Source organism: Schistocerca piceifrons, chromosome 10 (assembly GCF_021461385.2).
Source record: "Schistocerca piceifrons isolate TAMUIC-IGC-003096 chromosome 10, iqSchPice1.1, whole genome shotgun sequence".
NCBI classification, from domain to species: Eukaryota; Metazoa; Arthropoda; class Insecta; order Orthoptera; family Acrididae; genus Schistocerca; species Schistocerca piceifrons.
This window is the reverse complement of record NC_060147.1, coordinates 12,664,460-12,688,875: the sequence shown is the minus strand read 5'-3', so window position 1 is coordinate 12,688,875 and position 24,416 is coordinate 12,664,460. Positions and strand designations below refer to the sequence as shown.

General features: G+C 40.4%; 1 protein-coding gene and 2 non-coding genes across 3 annotated transcripts in view; 2 read left to right on the top strand and 1 right to left on the bottom strand.

The window, feature by feature from the left end:
- LOC124719032 (carbonic anhydrase 2-like) overlaps positions 1 to 24,416 on the bottom strand; it is a 179,579-nt gene that overhangs the window by 147,425 nt on the left and 7,738 nt on the right. The gene's annotated exons all lie outside the window — the stretch shown is intronic.
- Positions 18,203 to 18,275, top strand: Trnak-cuu. The gene has a single exon. It is a non-coding gene; the product is annotated as a tRNA-Lys (tRNA).
- Trnat-agu lies at positions 18,353 to 18,426 on the top strand. Its single transcript has one exon. It is a non-coding gene; the product is annotated as a tRNA-Thr (tRNA).

Sequence of the window (24,416 nt, the reverse complement as noted above, 5' to 3'; positions counted from 1 at the left end):
AGGCGTATGACACAAGTGACACCCAATCACGTGACCACGTTCGAAGTCCTTGAGTTCCACGGAGCGCCCCATTCTGCCCTCTCACGATGTCTAATGACTACTGAGGTCGCTGATGTGGAGTACCTGGCAGTAGGTGGCAGCACAAAGCATCTAATATGAAAAAGTATGTTTTTGGGGTGTCCGGATACTTTTGATCACATAGTGTAGCACAGTCAGATGTGCAGAAAGTGTTTTGCAATAAAATTTAACAGGTTCAGACCTGTATAGTCGCCTAGGGGCATCATTTCAAACATATCTCGTAACTGTACAGACACTTTCCGAACATCCTATAGTGTTGTTGTTGTTGTTGTTGTGGTCTTCAGTCCAGAGACTGATTTGATGCAGCTCTCCATGCTTCTCTATCCGGGCAAGCTTCTTCTCCCAGTACCTACTGCAACCTACATCCTTCTGAATCTGCTTAGTGTATTCATCTCTTGGTCTCCCTCTACGATATTTACCCTCCACGCTGCCCTCCAATGCTAAATTGGTGATCCCTTGATGCCTCAGAATATGCCCTACCAACCGATCCCTTCTTCTAGTCAAGTTGTGCCACAAAGTTCTCTTCTCTCCAATTCTATTCAATACCTCCTCATTTGTTATGTGATATACCCATCTAATCTTCAGCATTCTTCTATAGCACCACATTTCGAAAGCTTCTATTCTCTTCTTGTCTAAACTGTTTATCATCCATGTTTCACTTCCATACATGGCTACAGTCCATACAAATACTTTCAGAAACGACTTCCTGACACTTAAATCTATATTCGATGTTAACAAATTTCTCTTCTTCAGAAACGCTTTCCTTGCCATTGCTAGTCTGCATTTTATATCCTCTCTACTTCGACCATCAACCCCAAATAGCAAAACTCATTTACTACTTTAAGCGTCTCATTTCCTAATCTAATTCCCACACCATCACCCGATTTAATTCGACTGCATTCCATTATGCTCGTTTTACTTTTGTTGATGTTCGTCTTATACCCTCCTTTCAAGACACTGTCCATTCCGCTCAACTGCTCTTCCAAGTCCTTTGCTGTCTGTGACACAATTACAATGTCATCGACGAACATAACAGATTTTATTTCTTCTCCATGGATTTTAATACCTACTCCAAATTTTTCTTTCGTTTCCTTCACTGCTTGCTCAATATACAGATTGAACAACATCGGGGAGACGCTACAACCCTGTCTCATTCCTTTCCCAACCACTGCTGCCCTTTCATGTCCCTCGACTCTTATAACTGCCATCTGGTTTCTGTACAAATTGTAAATAGCCTTTCGCTCCCTGTATTTTACCCCTGCCACCTTCAGAATTTGAAAGAGAGTATTCCAGTCAACATTGTCCAAAGATTTCTCTAAGTCTATAAATACTAGAAACGTAGGTTTGCCTTTCCTTAATCTATTTTCTAAGATAAGTTGTAGAGTCAGTATTGCCTCACGTGTTCCAACATTTCTACGGAATCCAAACTGGTCGGCTTCTGCCAGTTTTTCCATTCGTCTGTAAAGAACTCGTGTTACTATTTTGCAGCCGTGGCTTCTTAAACTGATAGTTCGGTAATTTTCACATCTGTCAACACCTGCTTTCATTGGGATTGGAATTATTATATTCTTCTTGAAGGCTGAGGGTATTTCGCCGGTCTCATACATCTTGCTCACCAGGGAAGAGTTTTGTTAAGCCCGACTCTCGCAAGGCTGTCAGTAGTTCTAATGGAATGTTGTCTGCTCCCGGGGCCTTGTTTCTACTTAGGTCTTTCCCTATAGTATCAACTGAAAATAGTTTTAAATTTGTTCAGATCTTTTTTTTTTATATAAAATTCAGTAAAAATCACTATCCCGCTTCCATGTGCTACACATTTATCCCGATCACAACTTCGATATTGCAATAAACACGTGCCTCGCATTTAGAGGAAGTGCACTCAATCTTCTGCGCTCCTCATTGTTAACACGATCAACGGGAACAAACATGTGGCACGGACAATAAGGAGTGTGGCGTGGCGATATGCACTGACGGTTCGTTCCAGTGCTCTTCACACCGCGTCACCTCCCTACGCCCGCACATTGCAGGCCGAGTCACGTGCGTGTAGGCTTCGCATATCCTTTTAAATCCCCCGCCAACCCGTGAATTACTAAAATCATTTCACGTATACCAATGGGTATGTAACCTGTACGTTTCGGTTCTGTAGAGAGTTTCAGGGGAATGGTCAATATTCAGGGACAAGGCAGGAACGCTCATTCCAAGCCATAGGGTCATGACCTCTAAAATGCATACTTTGAGAGCTATGAGCACTTCATCACCTTCGATAATGTGAAACCAGTCTCTCTAGATTTTGAGAGGTTGTGGAATCGACCAAAACAAGAAAAAATTATCTAAATATGGCTGTAATACGCCTGTCTTAAAAGCTGTAAGTAAGTGTTCAGTAGGCGAGACGCGTTTCACAGTATCAGAGATGAACAAGTGCTCCCAACTCTTGAGGCATGCACTACAGAACCCATGTTTACTGAAATTTTTTTTCGTTTAGTCTATACTGCCACCTCTGAAAATATGGAAAGCAAAGAGCTTGCAGTAGAAACCATTTGTATCACCCTATCGAAGATGAAATAGTACCACAGGATGGGCTTCTAATGATCGTACTTGTCATATTTGGGAATACTGATCACTCCCCCTGGGATATATTCAAAATTTCCTAAAACCTCAATTTTGTATCTTCCTATTAAAGCCAACCTCCTGAAAGTTAATTTTTTTTAATTTTTTTTATTTTTTTATTTTTTTTTATCAAATACATCAGATCAAAAACTACACTAAACCTTTTGCTCAATAGTTAAGTTATGTGATGTTTTGAGTTTTCAAACAGTTATTATTATTTCCAGTTCTTTGACATAATAATTTTCATTTATACTGCTGTCAGGAGGAGTGAAGCACTTGTTTGGCGTGTAAATTTTGAAAATTGTTAATGATGAATGAGAGTAGGAATCACATTGTGTAGGGTAATATACATGCATGAAATTACTGCAAACTTGCTAGTTTAACAACTATAGAAGAAGACAAAGATCTGGTTGTTTTGAGTGTATACTTTTCTAAAAATATAAAGTTTGAGATATAATGAAATACAATTCGGAGTTCTCGATTGGTCATCGAGGGAAATTATTGTACTGTCCGTGAAAAACTCTGATGATGACTGGCTAAATTATATTCCAGCCAATCAGTAAGGAGAATTTTCATGTGTTCTGAAAGCAGATAGCTCGTCTCGAGGAGTTATGACTGAGCATTACCAGCACACGACCCTGTTGCTCGGTGTTTAGGTAAGTTTGTAAAAATGGTGCAATTTGTTTCTGCACAGACAAGTAATAGCCCGAAAACTGATGAGATCCTTTCCGCAAGTTTCGGGATCTTAGAAAAAATTGCGAATTTTTCTGATGGATTAAAGAATGACGTATTTCGGAAACTTAAGATTCTGGATATTGGTGTACCGCTTAGACATGGCGGAGCGTACTAAACTGATAACTATCACACGAAATTTTTAACCGTTTACTGACTGCGAAAAGTTGAGGTTATTTGTACAGCAGGTCGCGATTTCTATACTTAGAAAGAAAATGTGCTATCGAATGAACTGAATAGTGTGAACTGCACACAGTTAGGCGTATGTGCTTTTACGACTTCTTTGTAAACAGCTGAACCACGTAGCCACATTACACGTCGCATCAGGGTTTACTGTGGTAGTAAGGCAAGTAAGTGAATCCGTGGGGCGGGGGGGGGGGGGGGGGGGGGGGGGAGCGAGCCTGGGGCAGCAGAAGTGTACCAAGGAACTCAGGATACTAGCAGTGTAGTCCATAAAGGACCTGCTCCGGCTGTTGGTGATCATCATAAGAAGTGCATCATCACTTTCGCCCGCTTTAAGTCCATGCCCTCAGGTTTCGAGCCAAAATGTTCTTCCTCGTCGTCTCTCACCAGATATCTTTCCTTGAAGAACGTTCTGCAGCAATGTGCATCTGTTTCCACTCCTCATTACGTGGCGGAGACATTGTAGTTTTATGCATTTCAATATGTTTAGGAATTCTTTCTTTCTTTTTCTTCATTTTGCGGAGAATGTCGATGTTAGTAATTTTATCTGTTCACGGCACTCTTAAGGTACATGCACACCTAGCGACAAGTTGCACGACATTGTACGCCAACAGTTGTTAGATTAGATTAGTACTTGTTCCATAGATCATGAATACGACGCTTCGTAATGATGTGGAACGTGTCACGTTCATAAAAGGTGTCTATACAAGATATTACATTGCACAAAATATTACATGACACTCATTTTTTTTCCGCAGCAGTCGCTACGAGAGTCCCGTGTCCACGACTTCGAAATCAGGTGCACGACGCAATGTCCCAAAAAAACTACTCTCTATACGTTTAATAAGTTAATTTCATATTATTAAAACAGTAAACGTAAACGTTAGTGGAGGAGATTCTATTTTCAGGAGGCATTACTGATATTGTGAATTTTCTCACCCCTCTGATAGGGGACATGCCGTGGCACGACCATAGAATTGCCTTCAGCTGCCGTGATTCTAAGAACTCATTCACTGGGTCTATTTCCTGGCTACTTTGTACTGTTTTACTTTCTATGTGTTCATTGCAGATTAGCTTAGTCTTATTTTAACCGATTTCAGGTGTACTTTCATACTTCCCTTCATTATCGAAGCTTATGGTTCAAATGGCACTGAGCACTATGCGACTTAACATCTGAGGTCATCAGTCGCCTAGAACTTAAAACTAATTAAACCTAACTAACCTAAAGACATCACACACATCCATGCCCGAGGCAGGATTCGAACCTGCGACCGTAGCGGTCGCTCTGTTCCAGACTGCAGCGCCTAGAACCGCACGGCCACTCCGGCCGGCTGTCGAAGCTTATCTGCACTAGAGACAAACAATACAATGTCATCAGCACAACAAATCTGGTTCATACATGATCCATTGTATCGCATTCTTTTCCCACTATACTAAAGACTTCTAATGGAAGCAGTACCATTGACGTAACTGCTAAATAGGTATTATAAGAATTGGATACACGTCCCAGTCTCCTCCACCCCTTTCTCTTTCAGTCACCTCATTCTCCCTCTCTCCGTCCATCTCCATCTCCCTCCGTCCTTGAGCCTTGTTCATTATATCTGCAAACGAAACTTTCTTGGGAACTGAAGTTGCTTAAAATGAATGGGTAAATCGACTGAGCTCACTGGTTCACGGGATATGAGAGAGACGTTTCCATCGGCGTCAGCGACATTATTTCTCATAGTTTTAGTCTGCCAACGGGCAGGATTACAGGATTTCGGACGATTCAGATTCCGTAACAGCATTCTGCTCATAAGCCGATAGAAGAAAATAAAACAGCACATTGTTGTGTATACAATTTTTGCTTAAAGTTATATACGAAGAGAAAGACTGTGTATAGGAGAAACAACGTCTGTTAAATGCCCTGACGTCTTAGTTAAAACTTACCCCGAAAAAGTAAACTAAACCGCCCCACAGTAGACAATTTTTCTTCTTGCTTTAGGTTTTAACAGAAAATCTGCACACTGTTGTTTACTAAAAATTCAGACGCACATAAACTGTATATTTTTAGAGTATTACGTAAAATTTTGAAATCAATCGGTCAAGAACTTTTCAAGATTTACGTGTGAACGTTGAACAACGTCCTTTCTTTATATAAATATCGAATTGTGAAATAAAGTAAAATGTACCTATTCCGTTAACAGCCAGTCTACCTTCATCGCAATCTGTATGCCGACTTCCCCTGCATTCTATGCTTCGTAGTAAGAATAGTAAAGCATGATAACCAAGTCAGTTTAATTTTCGTGGAGAAGAACATCTTTTTTGACTCGCACAGCTTCTTACGTTCTCTCATGTATTGCGATTTTAACTTGTTTATTTTTCTCCACATTGTGGTGGGACATTTCGTATTTTCTGGCCAAATGCTCCACGGTATCCCCCTTTTTGCTCCTCTTTTTGTTGACGAGTTACGTCACACCCCAGAGACATGTAAGAACCCGAAAATTTTCAAATACTTTGACTGTTGTCTAGGTGGCAGGAAAGTAAAATCCGCCTCGGAAAACCTATTGACAACAATAATTCGCGCAACATTGGCGCATGATCGTTTCGATGAGGAACGTGAGACGTGTGCATTTTGTACCTCTACTATAATTGCCACCTGTCGCGATTTTGTACTGTTGTCCCTACTTTTGTATAAGTGTTCTGTGCCCCTACATGATACGAAGGGACGCACTAATGTCGCTGCTTTCTCGGTTTACTTTTTAAATTGTACCTTTTTTGTATTACACTGCATAATGTTTAATTTCATATTCTTCATTTTATCATCTTATCCGTGTAGAGTTCATGAGAGAGCAACAAAACAATGGGATTAAAAGTCAATTGTTTCGACGCCTCGTTTTCACAATACATAGTATTGGAGTGACAGTTGTATTTATGAAGCGACCGAGTCAGGGAGTTCTGATATGTTTCGTACTTTGGCCGTTCCGTAGGAGCAGAACATTATTACCATTACGCTTATTTTATGGTTTTTCCAAGTACGATCCATATTTAAATAATTAATTTCGAACCTCGCCTTTTAAGGAATTCGCTGTCCTAGGCATGAAATGAGAGATGGCTTTTGATGGCGTTATAGATATTGTAAATGACAATAGTATAAAAGTAAACAAACGGTGATAAATTCTGCTATTATATGCCGCGTTAAGAACTGTCGTTCAAACTTTTAAAACTTCAGATTTACCAGCAGACCAAAAATGAGATCATTTCTTTGGTAAAACTGCAGCTCCAAACTTACGAAAGACATAAGATTTGTATTTCGTATTCCTTCGAGCAGCGCACACACAGAATGAGTGTTCTTCCTGATATAGACTTGTGGACTGATGAGCGAAACAAACTGTAGGTGAAATGTGTTGAAAACGAACTTCTTGTAAAAACAGACTATAATATATGCTTCTCTCAGAGTTCTGTCAGCATGTTCTACATTAGAAGAAACTTCTATAGGCCGGAACAGTAGACAATAAATACATCTATAAGTTCCAGGCTTAGCTCCACTAATTTTCACCAGTGTGTAAAATAAACACAGTTCATTTCTAAATATTTTAAGGTTCGAGTGTGGCGTTTTTAGCTAAGTTCTGGTGTGAGGACAAAATCTGACTAACGTTAATAAGAATTGCACATTTGCTGATTAAGTACTTACCACCTTTTGTGTGAAGTATCCTGACTTTTGACTTGCCAAAGGAGGTAGTGTCCAGACTTTTGACTTGCCAAAGGTGGAACTCTACTCGCGACAGCCACGGAACGGGAGACGCAAATTCGCCTCGGTGATATTTCTTCGTGACATCACCATGACGTGTACATACATGACCAGTTTCGGCCATTTGGGATGTCTATCGGCTTTCGTGGTCGTATCGAGTTCTAAAAACTGGGAGAAGCAATACTGGATTTTTGTCTTCTTAATTGAAGTTATTGTTTAATAGGTTTTTAATTACAACGTATGTCCTATGAATATATGCTGCTTCAAAATATTGGGAGTATCTCGAAATCTTATCCTTACTGGTACGTTTTGTTATAATTAAATGTAAGGTAAAGTTATATCGGCGGGTAAAGTCTTCAGTATGAAACTAATTCACGAGTTTGGAACGTCCACGAGGGAGTACTGATCGGGGTGTCATGTTTCGACGACAGGTAAAGTAACAGCAATGGTTCATGTCTTACTATTTCTAACATTTTTTTCTTTACCTTCCCTTTTCTAAAAGGTGTTGGGACCTTCTCTGTAATTCGATAAAAGCATGTTCTGTAATATTTGATCTTATGTATCACACATGTACGAGTGCTCTGTCCTATGAAAGAGTTTTCGTTGTCAATAATATACAAATTAAGCATGAAACACGCCAGTGCCAGCAGAGATCTCGAAGACATTATCATGTGCTAAAACAAATTAGGTACCACTCAGAATAAAACGGACAGGAAAGATTGACACATTTGAAAGGAACAGAATAGCAACTTAGGCTTAGCCGTCCATAAAGCGTAAAAGAAATTTAGGAGTTAGTAATTTTAGGAGATTTATTTTCCAAACAAGAACATCTTCAGTTAAAGTGCATATGCAGACCCAAATGTATCCTGGTATTAGAACAGGAATGTTCCAGCTGATGCTTTTTCCCCTTGCGTTAGTTTCAAGAGCAAAGGAAGGAGTTTATTTTTATCGCAGTGAATTATAATTTTCTGTGAAAATTAGAACATACTTCACACAACCACCACACTTTAACCATTTAGAGAGATTATTATTAAGCACTTTTCGTAATACATATGTAAATATTTCTTTCTCTGGGCCTTTGTCCTGCACCACCGCGGGTCGGCCTTGTTATTACGGATTTGGCAGTTGCAGAGGGTGGCCAGATGCCCTTCCTGCCACCACCCCGAACCCCCCCCCCCCCCCCCCCCCGGGACGCAAGTATTGTACCCCAGTTGTCTGCGTCTAGTGTAAGTCGTGAAATAGTGCGAATGTGTTCAAATGTCTGTAAGACGTGTAACTGAGGCGGAATGCTGGGACTAGCCCGGTATTCACCTTGTGGGATGTGGAAAACCGCCTGAAAACCACATCCAGGCTGGCCAGCATACCGGCCCTCCTCGTTAATCCGCTGGACGGATTCGATCCGGGGCCGACGCACTTACCCGAGTCCAGAAAGCAGTGCATTAGCGCTCTCGGCTACCCTGGCGGGTATGTAATACATCTGTAAATAACGAGTACGAAGTTGGCAGGTTCTCACTTTGAAATAAAGAAAAAGGCAACAATAGTGTCCAAAATCGCAATGAGTACACCAGCTGAAGGTAATGAGTTGCTCCTTTAATTCGTAGACAAGAATGCTTCAATGATACTCCGTATTTACGATCCTTTCATAGTTTCAAAAGAGTGTTATGGTAATACTACGTTTATTACTCTGGTGTGCAAACGACGTACAATTTTATGTAGTAATTAGGCGACATTATGTTATGCATATGGTCCTCAAATGAATAAAGAGGCCAACTGAAATGAAGTCAATAAACACGTCAAATTAAATAAGATGACTCAAGATGTCACTTATCCGTTTGATGCGCGATCTGTAAATACGTTTCCAATTATTAACACTAATGCGGTGCACACACAATAACTGAGCATTTGCAGATGGCATTTCCGAAATAAACGTAACCTGGTCAGCCTCGTAATGCTTTCACGCTTGGAATTAATCAGATATTAAAAATAGCAATCAGAACATTATTTCAAAGAATAATTATAGTGCGTTTAGAATAAGTTGCGACTTTTGACGGTTCGGTTCGGGGCGAGTGGAGGGAAGCGTGTGCGGGCCGCGTCGGCCGGTGACCGCAGTATAATGGCAGGCCTACTCGCTCAACTGAACAGCCAGTCGCGCGAGCCAGATGATCTGCGATCTTTCTCAAACGATTTTAAAGAAACTGTTCCGTAATAAATTCTGATTCTCGCACATCTTATAGTTTAATTCGTAAGCTTCATGATCAACCCCCCCCCCCCTTTCATTTCGCTAATGGTTATAGTTACTGTGGCATTTCGATAGCAGGTAAACTATTCCAAAAAATCCTTAGTTTACTGTGAAAAATAGGTTTCGCTATGAATATGTATTTTGAGAGTGTTAGGTTGCATGTTCCTGCGTATTAAATGGGAGAGGGACAGAAAGAGAGAGAGAGAGAGAGAGGAGAGAGAGAGAGAGAGAGAGAGAGAGAGAGAGTGTGTGTGTGTGTGTGTGTGTGTGTGTGTGTGTGTGTGTGTGTGTGTGAAAAAAGAGGTAGAGAATGGTGTTTAGGTGTGGTATGAGCGAGGTGGGAGTGGATGAGTACAGTATTTATTAGTTTTTCAAATTTAAGGATTCTTTAAAATTTTGGAAGAATGGGTTGTTTGCTAAATCAATTTGTTCATTGTTATGTATGAAAACTTTCAATTGTTCCAAGAGGTCCATTATGATTCCTTTGTCTACACTGTGTAGAATGTAAAGGTTGGTTTTTATATCTGTGATTGAATGACTATTTTGTGCTACATGGCTCCCTCTCTCTCTCTCTCCCTTCTCCCTCCCATCCCTCCTTCCTTCCTTCCTTCCTTCCTTCCCCCCCCCCCCCTCCCCCTCCCCATATGTATTACTATCCTGTTTGTTGGCCAATGAGAAACATGCCAAACATAACTTCACTACCAGAAATATTGTCCTAAACACTTTGTTGTAGATTTTGTAAACAGCAAAAGAAAATTTTGCAATGTAAAAACATAATAATATTTTTTATAAAGAAAGTAATGTAACAAATATATATTTTATTACGAATGCCACACAAAACGAAAAATGAGCAATGAAAATCTCTGCCTCCACAAAACTCTTTGGAGACAACAACAGTCACAATCTTTGGTTTGTTTATATTTTGTGAAGTATGTGGGAGTCGCCGTCGGAGGAAAAGTGCCTGTTTCACTTGATATTTAACGATACTGGTAAGCACACATTATGTTTTCCAGAGCAGTGCCTGCCACAAGAATAAAAACAGTGAGTAATACCACCAAATTAATCTTACAATCGTAATATTCTTTCGACATACAGTGCTCACTTTCTCGTCTCTGTATTTGCCACGGATGCACGACCCCCACAATACTCCAAACTAAATTGTATCATCTCATGATGAATCGCCAGGCGATTCGAAACCGGTCATGAATAAATAAAAATTGAAGAAAAAACGGCGAATGGTTGCAGTAATTCCTGAAACGTGGTACGAGAGTGTTTTGCCGTATGATTAATATGCGAAACTTCCATATCTATCGCGATATTCAAGCGACTACATATTTGTCAATGAAATAGTGTAATTATTGAGGGCCATCGACAACTGGTGAAACTAGAAGCGCTGTCGATTTAGCAACAGTGTAAGTGAAGAACTTACATGCTTATTTTTATACTGAAAATGGGCTGTTTCATAAACTGTTGACCTGACTTGCGCCCAGTTGGTAGTTAAATAATACACCGTTTCTGTATTCTGTCGCAATTTCAATTGCATTAGAAAGTTATTGAGATGAATATGTCTAAACTCTGCTGTGTTCTGACAAAAAAAGCAGATTCTAAATGGTTCAAACGGCTCTGAGCACTATGGGACTTAACATATGAGGTCAGCAGTCCCCTAGAACTTAGAACTACTTAAACCTAACTAATCAAAGGACATCACAGACATCCATGCCCAAGGCAGGATTCGGACATGCGACCGTAGCAGTCGCGCGGTTCCGGACTTAAGCGGCTAGAACCGCTCGGTCACCTCGGCCGGCAGCAGACTGTAACATGGCAACAAGAGAAGTTACATATTCCTGAATGTCTGCTCAACTACCTTCTTGCTATGGGTGAAAAATCTAGACCAGCCCTGCTATGTAACATTTGCAGTGGCTTCTTTTGTCAGCATTTCAACCTCAGTGAGCGGGGCATCTTGTTACTTTTTGCCACATAACTATTCACTTAGGCCCATATACTCTGTCGGATTTAAATGGCCATGATACGGAGGAAGCCTCATTAAACTATACCCTTTGCGGTTAGCCAGTTGACCTGGTAACGTGAAATTTCTGCTTATATAGCACAAGTTCCCTTTGCTTTATACATGGCGGGTGAAACATTTCTTTGTACCCAGAGCAAAAAACTCTCGCTTTCCTCCACTGCATTGTTGGGGATTTATGCATCACAACAGTGCGGTATGGCGTTTCTCCGTTACTATTGTCAAATTCCGAGGAGTGTTTTGCAGCCAGTGAACAGTGATCCTGGACGACACTTTTATTGCACATCTCTTATTCAGATGATGGCCGGCCGATGTGGCCGTGCGGTTCTAGGCGCTACAGTCCGGAACCGCGCGACTGCTACGATCGCAGGTTCGAATCCTGCCTCGAGCATGGATGTGTATGATGTCCTTAGGTTAGTTAGGTTTAAGTAGTTCTAAGTTCTAGGGAACTGATGGCCTCAGTAGTTAAGTCCCATAGCGCTCAGAGCCACCTTATTCAGATGTACTGCGCTATTGTTGTTAATCCAACGCGAACACAAAACACTTCTTCACGATATCTGATGCCTACAGAATACTTCAATGCCACAAAATATGACTGTACAACGACAGCTGACGAACGTTGACGTGGTGCCACGTGGTACTGTTCATTCGTGGTGTGGCAACAGGGGCGCATTACCAGCCGAACCGCTTGTGGCGTGGTAGGGACAGCCTGCTCGCCACTGGTGTTCCCCGGACAACGGCGTCACGTCTCCCTCTAGTTTGCCGAATGTCGAAAGTCACAACCAAAGACCTTGTAAAAACTAACTAGACTCACTGATGGCGCTGCAGTCGCGGGATAATTTGAGCCTTCGGCTGGACGCCATTATAGTGGTTGCAGTCTGATGTGTTGTGTAGTATTGTTGTTCATGAAGACCCTGATTCAACGTTGTATATTTGTTGGGGCGTACATACAGTATTTGTTACTCGTAATTCTACTGTCTGTACGTTCCAATCAAAAGAAGTACAATGGTGAAGAGTTGTGCAGCGATTAATTGTACAAATAAATTCGAGTAAGGAACGAATATTACATTTCACAGATATGAGAATATTTTAAGTTGTTTTGTTTGTCAGTGCACTTGCTTAATAAATGTTTTTGTAACACGGTATTAGCATAATGTCTGTGCATCTATTTGCAGGTTTCCTTTCTCAAAACCACAGCTGTTACAAAAATGGTTACAAGCTGTCAGGAGGCAAGATTTCCGACCGACAGAATACCATTTTATATGTTCTGTTCATTTGAAGAAAGTTGGCTGATCGGTAGTGTTTTCATGGTCTAGATTAGGTTGAAACTTGATAATTTGGTCGTGAGTTGCCAAAGCACTATGCCATATATAACGCACTTCTCGTCATAAAATCTAAAGCAAGGTAGAGTCAGAAAATATCTATTAATATAGTCGGCAAATCTTCGAGTGTTTTGATGCATTTTGCGTACATCTATCGTAAATGAACTACGAAATATGCTAGGGGTCCAGTACGTAACTTTTAGCTACGGCAGATTCCATGTAGTACGTAAGATAAATTCATAAACAGTGACTAGTTGCTGTTTGTTCATAAATTAAAAAGTATATTGTAGTAACGTATTTAAATGAGGCATTATGTTGGCGACCTAACTCGAGGGAAGGCATTTTATAACCAAAAGCGATGTATAAACATTCGAACTCCGCGCGTCAGTTTACCACTCTAATGGCCGCCGCCCAGCTATTCAAGTTGTCCCGTTCATAGTCGACCACTTTTGCGGTTGTGGGGGCCTGGTCACAACTAACTTCAATCGCACTTAAGTTATGGTAGCAGGTATAACAGATGTGAGGTTCGTGCGACGGGACACGGGAAGCTCACCGCGCTCAGGCACAACACGACCATGAGAATCGATTGACTCTCTAACGATCGAAATTGGGCACGGATACGTCATAGTGTAACGTTGCGCTTGTTCAGGCCAGCTAATCTGACGCCCAGTATAACTGACGGATACGAGCGAGCCCGAATATAAAGACCACCAGCGTCGCCGAAAATCCGGAAAATCCCAGTTCCGGGAATGTTGACGGCAGTTCACCGCTGCGTGCACTAACTAGTCATGTTTGTCAGCTAGTATGTGTATCGCATAAGTCACAATTTTGCTTTCATAGATGCGTAAGTGCAACGTTTACGCGCTTATTTTTTCAAGCGATTCTCGTTCGCAAGTCGATAGTTTTAGTCTCCAAAGAAACACAGATAATTTCTCGCAGTGCACAAATTAAATATAGGTAAAACGCTTTTAAAACTGTGTACGAAAATAAGGGAGTTGAAGTTAATTTTTCTATTTTTTTATTTACCATGGCACAACAAAATGTATAATACACGCTCTAGAGAGAGAGAGAGAGAGAGAGAGAGAGAGAGAGAGAGAGAGAGAGACTGTGACCGACGATGACATTGCCCTCTGTCATGCCTGTGACATCTGTGAGTGAAACTGGATCAAAGAGGTTTAGATGTGAAGCGGCAGCGATGTAATTTGAGGATTTAATGATTCTTTGCCTTTTATACGAGCAGTAGGATTATTACTAATTTCCCATTTTTCTTCTTTTTGTGGAGAAAGTTGTTCTGTACCCTTGTGGATTAATGATAAGAGACATTTGAACATGGAAATGATTTCCTAGAAAATGAAATATTAAACAGCAGATGTAATGTAAGAAAGATCGCTGGAATTTGTAAAGAGCGAAAGATATCTGTAAATGAATATTGCTTCAATCTAGATGTCAAAACGGCGTAAGTTATTTCAAGTACTTACGAATGTAAAATTTCTGGTTGCTATTTTTCTCCAAATATTTCAACTGTAGTTTCTAGCGAATAGTATTGCTGCTGTTGGTATAAGAAAGTCTTTGCAAATCGGAACACAATGCATTTTTGCACAATCGCGCATTTTTACCTGTTCCCTCTGTGATGGGTGAAAAGCGCCTGACTTGGTGCCGCTCTGGAATGTTTACGGTCGCTGCCAACACTAGCTACGTACGTGTTCGTATTGTGCGCCGCAAGAATAACCAGCCGTTGTGAATATAGTATTGAACCGTGTACTATGTTGTGTGTAGTGACTGTTTAATGTTATTTACAAATGTGAGCGAAGGTGCTGCACCTGGTCCTACTAGCGACTGGCCGTGAAGTTCCGTGTCACTTCTGCGAAGCAAGAACGTATTACACGTTAATTTCGTTCGCGTCCTGGACAAAGGCCTATACACGCGGTTTTATACATTCGTTTCACTAGCTGTAACCTCCACTGCATTGTATGACCTGTTAGTACTAGTAAGAGAAAAAAAATGAATTACTGGTAACTTTAAAATTTTAAGAAATAATGCTAATGGTAACAATCTTTAAAAAAATATTTAGTCTTGTGAGTGAAATGCAATCGAACCCTTTTGTTTTTACCCTTTGCAAAACTTCACGTTATCCCTTATGAGGTAATTAGCTCCAGGTTGGGAAACACTGATTTATCGAGACAACTACATTATAGACTGCAAAACCTACACCATACAGCAGCTAATAGAATAGCATAATAAGGCCGTAATTATTATCCGTTTATCAAAATTTCATTAAACACAATGTGAATTCACTTGTTTCTTACTACCAATGTTCTGTTCCACCTTGTCCAAATGTCACATAGTACTGTCGATTTATAGAGACGAGTTCTGTTGTTTGTTTGTTCAATCCATTTGCTGTAGCGTTGAAGAAGAATCCTTGCATTGCTCTAGTCACAATAGATCGAATCTAGCGGGAGGCGGGGGATGTGGGATTGCAGTCTCGCCCCCTCCCCCTCATAACTACATCCATTTCTCCCTCATAACTACATCCATTTTCGCCCCACGCTTAAAAAAATTCTTGCAGTTGTAATTGGTATTACAACGGACTAGCGAACCCAGCAATCTTCACAATAGCTAAATATGTATGGGAATTAGATATACGTCCTAATCTTTTTCTGTCTCCCTGTCTGTTCATCATCCCCCCCCCCCTTTACCCATCTCTTCCTCTCATCTTGCTCCGCCACCTCTCAGTACCCATTTCCTCCCCTCCCCCCTCGTCTTACCTTGAGCCTCGTTTATTGTTACTGCGACGAAACTGTTGTTGGGTATTGAAGTCAATTAAACTGAGTGGGATCATTGGTATTGGGATATGACAGAGACCACTTCTGCTGCTGCATCTGTGTAAATAATGACTTCAGTGACAATATTTCACATAGCTTTAATCTACAAATGCGGAGATTGGTTTGAAGTGAACAAATTAACCATAAATATCTCTAAAACTAATTATATCCATTACAGGAAAGCAAAGTCACACTCTGATCTAGATCTCAGAATACAAAATAAAGAAATTGTGAGAGTTGCTACCACAAAATTCTTAGATGTACATATAGATGAAAATTTAGACTGGAAATCCCATATCCTGTATCTCTCACATAAGTTAAGCTCTGCTTGCTTTGCTTTACGCGTTATTAGCTTTGTATGTAGTAGGGAATGTAGCAGAGCTGTTTACTTTGCTTATATACATTCTGCTATTACCCATGGCCTCATCTTCTGGGGTCATAGTAAGAAAAATCTCAAAACCATCTCCACTCTACAAAAACGAGCTGTTAGAATAATTACCAACAGTTCAAGGCTAACTCCTTGAAAGCAATTATTTAAACAGATGAATATTCTACCCCTACCGTGCCTCTATATACAGAAAAGCGTAATTAATGTAAAACGAAATATTAACAATTTCCAATCCAACTCGGATCTACATACTTACAACACAAGGAAGTGCAATGACATTCATATAAAAAGAGTTAACAAGGTTTTGGTGCAGAAACAAACAAACATACAAGGAAGTAGATTGTATAACAAACTACCGGTAAAGATAAAAGAAATAAAAAATTGTCTTCATTTAAAGAAGCAGTATTCAAATTTTTAATGACCAACTGCTATTATAGTGTAAAAGAATACCTGGAATAGCTCCATACTAAACAATTATATTTATGTACTCTGTGCCAGTAGTAATTTTTATCTGACTGTTGCTATGATCTAAATAAATAATATGTACAAAAGTGCTAGAATTGTATGTGTTATATCTAAATATCAACTGTGTATTCCATGTAAAAAGTCTTTCTCATACATCAATGTAAATAATCAAAGTTGTACATGCTATTTCAATGTGGTCTGATGTTACGTAGTCTACTATGCACATCTATATTTTGTATAGTATTGTTCACCCTATATGTGTGTGTATATATATACTATGTATTTTTTTGACGAAATTCATGCAATGTAAATTGTCTCTGGATGAATAAACAACAACAACAACTACTACTACTACTACTACTACTACTACTATCGGACGATTGAGATTCCTTAGCAGTATTCTCATCACAAGCCAGTAAGCCATAAATGCTACTTTTCTATTTTCTATTGAAACTGACTGCTAGTATGAACACAAAACAGCATATAGTTGTGCATACAATTCTCGTTTAAAGTTACGTAAAAAGAGACTGAATATATAAGTGACAAAAACAATTATTTCATCGTTTAAATGCGCTCCTACTGTAGTTAAAACTGACTGGGAGAAAGAAAACGTCACTACCCATTTTCACAGCACAGCAAATCATAGGATTATCTTTCTCACAGCCCATTTCAGACAGACAACCTTTTACATTCTTATTTAATCGAATATATAGGTTATGCCCATCTGAATGTTAAATCGTGTAAAATTTTGCAGTAAGCCGGCCGATAACTTTTCCGAGTATTTTGCCAACAGTGTTTCCCCTTTATATATTTTACATATTTTATATAATATGAATGATCTGAACGTTGAGTATCGTGTAAAAATATGGAGTTAATCGGTCAAGAACTTTTCGAGATTTTTGCTAATAAAAAGATTCTTGAAGCATCCTGTAAGCATTTCGAAGTAAATCAATAAAAAAATTCTTGGAGATTTTTGGTACCGGTAACAAAGCTGAACAACGACTTGTCTTTGTATAGTTGTGTAGATTAAGAACACACCTTAGTTCACTCTAGAGATTTGTATTAGTTCAGCCCCCCCCCCCCTTTCCAATCGAAATCTTGGATTAGATTTAAAAATGTTGATGAACGGAGCCTGCATAACATGACGGGGTGCAGTAGACTATTCGATTAGTTGGAGCACGATGTAGTTTTTACAATATATGCCTAATTCTGTCGATAAATAGATCATGGCAGCTAAAACGGTTGTTGTCAGAAAGTGTTACGGAACCGGTACTCCATGTAGCATGTAACTTCTGTTTCGAGTAGTAGCAGAGTTTAATAATCAGTACATGAATGTGATGTTAGTTATTAAGGACAAAATATGTGATAATGCGGCGGCAGTATATCTTTTGTACATACATTTTTCAGGCGACATTTATGAGATGCTGATGTTTTATGATATTGTACCCTTAATAATTGTTTATGTATCGTTGTCATGTTTCTTTTCGTTCCTTGTGACGACCCTAATTTACACAGTCAACTGTATGTAGTTTAGCATGTAACGGGCTGTTGCGTTTGGAAATACAATAACTTGCGTACCACTGTAACAGGATCTACAAGCACGCAATATGTCAACCGCCCGGCTAGCTCAGTCGGTAGAGCATGAGACTCTTAATCTCAGGGTCGTGGGTTCGAGCCCCACGTTGGGCGAAAATTTTTAATGTATGAAAACAGGACAGCGTATCGATTTTAACTGTCTGCTATGCAGGAAGTACAGATCCATGTGCGGCGCCGTGGCTTAGTTGGTTAAAGCGCCTGTCTAGTAAACAGGAGATCGAGGGTTCGAATCCCTCCGGTGCCTCATGGGTTGTAATGTTTTTATTAAGTAGGTGTAAGTTCTGGTATATTAATGACAAAAAAGAACATTTTCCCAACCTTGATGAAAAAAGAGAAAGAAAAGGACATTAAAATGCTAGGAAACTAAATTAAAAATGACTACACACAGCTGCACGAGCTTACATACGTCACACAGTAACTTGTTCAAGCAGAGCGGCACTAACTCTTCGATCGTAAATATTAGATAAAAAAAAATTCCCCACATATAATTAATTGTAAGCCATACACGCGACAACCAGAAAATAAAACCCGTCTGGTCGTGTAGGTAAGCTAAACGTGCACTAGAAGTGGACTATGCGGCAAGCGATCCATAAGTGCCAAACTGGACACCGAAAGTCGTAAGCTAACACCAAACATAATCTCGGTGGACACGACGAAAACAGCCAATTACGGTATTCTCATTTAGATACAGAGTATTTCGATGAGTCTAGAAATGTAGCTAGTACTGAAAAGTAGTCGATTAATATACTCATTCAGTAACAATTTCACTGGACAGTATTTTAAGGATTATTTTCTCTTAGAATAAGTGTTTACATCATAGGCCATTTCACTTGCCTTTGTGAAAGGGCATTTTTATAATACGGAGTACCAGAACTCCACCGACGAACCCCAGGTGGTTCAAGGACCCTTTCGGAGTGTCTTGGTCTGCGAAGGTTCGCTCTAACATAATAATATAATTACCACTTACTATGCTTGTTGCCCCATTTACTTTTGTTGTGGAAACATCGGCACAACAGTGAAGAAGGCTGTAACATGCAGCAGTTGGAACGAACAACACACAGTAATGCGACAACATGCAGACGATGCAAAAGTATTGCATATAGGCCACTTCTCCATGATTAGGGCCCGGTTTCTAATGACATGAATTGATGATGATTATGTGTTTAAAGGGACTGAAGTATTGGGTCACAAGTCCTAATGATATAAAAACAGCGAAATATGCAAGCATTCATGACCTAAAACTTAAATGAATATGACCTTAAAAATAAAATATGACTTTATATATACACACTGTAATACAAAATTCACCAAGTTGTGAATATAATGATTACTATTCGCGGTCTTTAAGACTTACTAGCACTTATTTTAACAATGTCTGCATGTGTCTGGAGATAAGATTTGTTTTTCGTTCCACAGATCCGTGCTGAGGAGATCCTCGTGGATGTGGAACATTGTCCTCGTGGATGTGGAACATTGCTATTTTTTATTTTTAAGCTGAAATAACAATACTAATAGTATGAATATATAGAATACATCATTTGTTTCTATTAAAAAATTCGTCAATGGAGTAGAAGGAGTTGGCCACTAGTAAGTCTTTCAGGCTCCTTTTAAACTGATCTTTATTTGTAACTAAATTTTTTATGTTTACTGGCAAATTATTGAAGATGAGTGTTCCTAAGTAGTGGACCCCTCTTTGAACTAAAGTAAGTGCTTTTAAGTCTTTGTGCAGATCATTTTTGTTCCTGGTATTGTATGTATGAACTGAGCTGTTTGTTGGAAAAAGAGATATATTATTTAGGACAAATTTCATTAAGGAGTAAATATACTGAGAGGCAGTAATTAGTATACCTAGTTCTTTGAAGAGGTTTCTACAGGACGTCCGTGAATTTACTCCACAAATAATACCTATTACACACTTTTGGACTCTGAAAACTTTTGTTTGACTACCCCAAAATATTATACCATATGACATTATGGAATGAAAGTAGGCAAAGTATGCAAGCTTTTTCATTTTCATGTCGCCTATTTGTTAAGGCGTTTCTGCAGTTCTGTGGAGTGCTCCTCCCAACTAAAAACTGGAGAAAAAACATTAAGTACCGTGAAAACAATAACACCTAGCCAAACAATAAAACAGTGTTTGTTTGCATGGTCATCCTCCGCAGAAAGCACGGAAATGTTTGTTGCACTGTATTTTGTTTCTCCCAGACGCGTTTCGCCCTTTTCACTTTTAAGATTGTATCAGTGGGATCTAGAATGATACAGTTTTGTTTTGATGTGTGATATTTGTAGATTAACAAACAGTTCACATCTCGTTTTATATGTAAGTAAGGGACTACTTACAGCTCTTCGCGTTTTTGGTTGGCATCTGAGTTTCCTCTCATCTGGTCACCTGCTGGAGGCCGCACTGCAACTCTAAGCATACTTTTATGTTCCGACCTTTCTTCGTTGTCATTTTTCATTTCGTTTGCCCTTATTGTAGTGATGCACTATCAGTCTTCTGTCACTAATTTCAGATATTTGATCGAAAAATGTGATTTTAAGACGTAACTACTGTTTGGTTTCTTTACGTACTTGTTGCCAACTTAGCGAAGTATACGCTGAAAAATAACGTCTACCCATTTTTGTCATGTTTGTTTAAATATACATGACAGAGGTTACGTTTTGAAATCACATTTTTCGATCAAATATCTATAATTAGTGGCTGATAGCGCATCACTCCAATAAGGGCAACCAGCCGGAGTGGCCGAGCGGCTCTAGGCGCTTCAGTCTGGAACCGCGCGACGCTACGGTCGCAGGTCCGAATCCTGCCTCGGGCATGGATGTGTGTGATGTCCTTAGGTTAGTTAGGTTTAAGTAGTTCTCAGTTCTAGGGGACTGATGACCTCAGAAGTTAAGTCCCAGAGTGCACAGAGCCATTTGAACCAATAAGGGCAAACAAGATGAGAAATGGGAAGGAAAAAAGTTCGGAACATAAAAACATGGTAATGTTTCGTGAACAGAGCTGTAGTGCGATGCTCCAACGTGTGACCAGACCAGAGGCGCCAAGCAAAAATACGAAGAACTGTAAGTAATCACTTATTTATATAAAAAAAGTGAGACTTGAGGACTGTTTTAATATCCACAAATAACGCACATCAAAACAAAACTGTATCATTCTAGATCCCATTGAATCAACCTTAAGGTAAAAATGGCAAAACGCGTCTGGGAGAAATAAAATACAGTACACGAAGAAAATGCGATTTTTATCTACTGCACACCACTTATTTAAAGTGCTGCATCCGAAATTAGTTAACACGCCCTGTCTTGTCTTCAATTTCTGCAGAGTTGCACTGGATCACAAGGAGCATTTTCAGGTTTTCTATTTCCATAGATCTACGGTTGTCGCTAAGCATAGTTTTGTACCGGAAAACGCTCCTCTCCACATCAAAGGGCGTGCGGGGTTGCCGCGTGGTTTCAGACGCCTTGCCACGGTTCGCGCAGCTCCCCCCTTCGGAGGTTAGAGTCGTCCCTCGGGCGTGTGTGTGTGTGTGTGTGTGTGTGTGTGTGTGTGTGTGTGTGTGTGTGTGTGTGTTTTGTCCTTACCGCAAGTTAGTTTAAGTAATGTGTAAGCCTAGGGACGATGACCGGAGCAGTTTGGTCCCATAGGAACTTACCACCTCCACATCAAAGGAGCGTATTTCAAGGCGGTGAGGTCACTGCAAGCCAGCTTTGGTTCACTGTCTTCCAGTGTTTTGGTATTTTCAGAAAGACTGTCACTAACTTTGCACATTGTAGAATATCTAGGATTCCGCTGAAGAGCAGTTTGCAGATCGTTGCTCAGTTTGTTGTTACGTACGTAGATACATCATCCATTCCATCGAAATTTCGAAGATTTTTTTTCTTGTTATCGACACTGATACCTACAAGATATCAAAAATATTTGACAAACGGCCGTATCTTTTGATTGTAGTGATTAGAAGCTTTAATTTTTACACCGCAAAGGAACCGTAGACCATAGTATGCGACGTAAGTTTCAACTTGGTACGTCTACCCGCTGCTGAGGAAAAAGCGACCTTAAGGGACGGATGGCAAGGGATTTACCGGAGTGGTAACACCGGTTCCCATCAGATAGCCCAAGTTAAGCGCCTTCCGGCTGGGCTAGCACTTGGATGGGTGACCATCCGGTCTGCCGAGCGCTGTTTTCAAGTGGGGTGCACTCAGCCCTTGTGAGGCAAACTGGGCTGCTACTTGATTGAGAAGTAGCGGCTCCGGTCTCGTAAACTGACATACGGCCGGGAGAGCGGTGTGCTGGCCACATGCCCCTCCATATCCGCATCCAGTGACGTCTGTGGGCTGAGGATGACACGGCGGCCGGTCAGCACCCCTTAGGCCCTCATGGCCTGTTCGGGAGGAGTTTTAACAGACGGATGGACAGACGGTCAGTCGGATAATAAATTACAAAAACATTGTATGGTGTCATATAATTAAAAATTAACAATTTTCCGATCTTTCCCCTTATGTGTACTAAACCTTACTTCTTTCCATATTTCATGATTCTAGGCCAAGGGATTTAGATGAGTAAGTTTGCGAGTATCAAAATATATGACTCGTGATCGTATTTTTTGATTGTATTGAGGTAGAAGCTTGTTTCTACATTGTCAGGGGTCCATAGGTCTTAGTATGTGACGTAAGTTTCAACTTCATACATGTTACGTTCCTGAGAAAAAGAATTATTAGCAGTCCGACAGACAGACACAAAGTGATCATACAAAGCTTCCGTTTTTACCGATTGCGGTATGGAACCCTAAAATCATCTTTGTTTTGAAACCGTGAAACAGTGGGTCTGGAGAGAGAGTTCTGCAAGAACTGCTTCAATCCTGTTTCTTACGTGAGGCAGATCAGCTGATAGCGGGCCAGTTGAAGTCTAGGGAGGCAACGAGTTCGACAGCAGCGATTTATGAAATGTGTTGTTTCACTGTATTGGAATTGTATGTACTGAAGAGACTTCTTATTTGTATGTCGTCATTTACTTCCGACACCGTTGTAAACTGTCAAAGTATTGTCATTTATTTTACTGTAATATATATCCATTAATACGATTTGCTTGAATTGTTTAACGATCCGAGAAAGCAGGTTTCCTAGGCACCCCATATTAGACGAGTGGGCAGGACACAACTCTTTTTTTTTTTTTTTTTTTTTTTTTAATAACGTAATTGCTCATAACGATGTTAATAAGTGTAGTTGAACATCTTAATGATTCCCGTAGTTCTGAATTTTTAAAATGGTATCCATTTATTAAATTTTCAATTGTATAATAAAATTTTATACAATTACACAGGATGTTCTACGAATCATGTCACACAGTTCTAGAGGTTGTAGAAGAGATTTCGTAGATGAAATTATACATAGGAACCGACGCCCGGAAACGTCATCCTACGGCGCTACACAGCGTCAAAGTTATAGGGGCCGGCGCCTGTAAATTCATGTATATATACAGGGTGATTCGTTGATGATGTTACAAACTTTGTAACGTGATGGAAAACGATAAATGTATCAATTTGAGGTAAGCGTCCCTGTACCAGAAAGGAACGAGTCGAAAGTTATAAGCGTAAATCATTCTGATACCGCTGACAGTGGAATACATGTTCTTGCTAAGATTGTAGGGTAGGTAACTTTATGAGGTGGTAGTATGCACCACGATAAAGAAAAAATGTCCAGAGAGCACGGGCTTAATGCATACCTGAGGAGCTGTGGAACACTTGTATTGTATTGTATGGAACTGGGGACCTAGAAACGACGGAGAAAATTCGTCCTTGCCGTAACGCTCAGTGGTTTACAACCCCACAACAGGCTCCAGCAGTCCACTGACCCCACAGCCGGCTCGCACAGGCTTATTGTGCGGTTCGGCCCCCGGTGGACTCCCCACGGAACGTCTCATACCAGACGAGTGTAACCCCAAATGTTTGCGTGGTAGAGTAATTATGGTGTACGCATAGGTGGAGACAGTGTTTGCACAGCAGTCGCCGACATAGTGTAACTGAGGCGGAATAAAGATAACCAGCCCGCATTCCCTGAGGCAGATGGAAAACCACCTTAAAAACCATCCACAGGCTGGCCGGCACACCGGACCTCGACACTAATCCGCCGGGAGGATTCGTGCCTGGGACCGGCACGCCTTCCCACCCGGAAAGCAGTGCGTTAGACCGCGCGGCTAACCAGCCGGGCGGGCTTTTGGAACACTTACTCGTCCTCGCT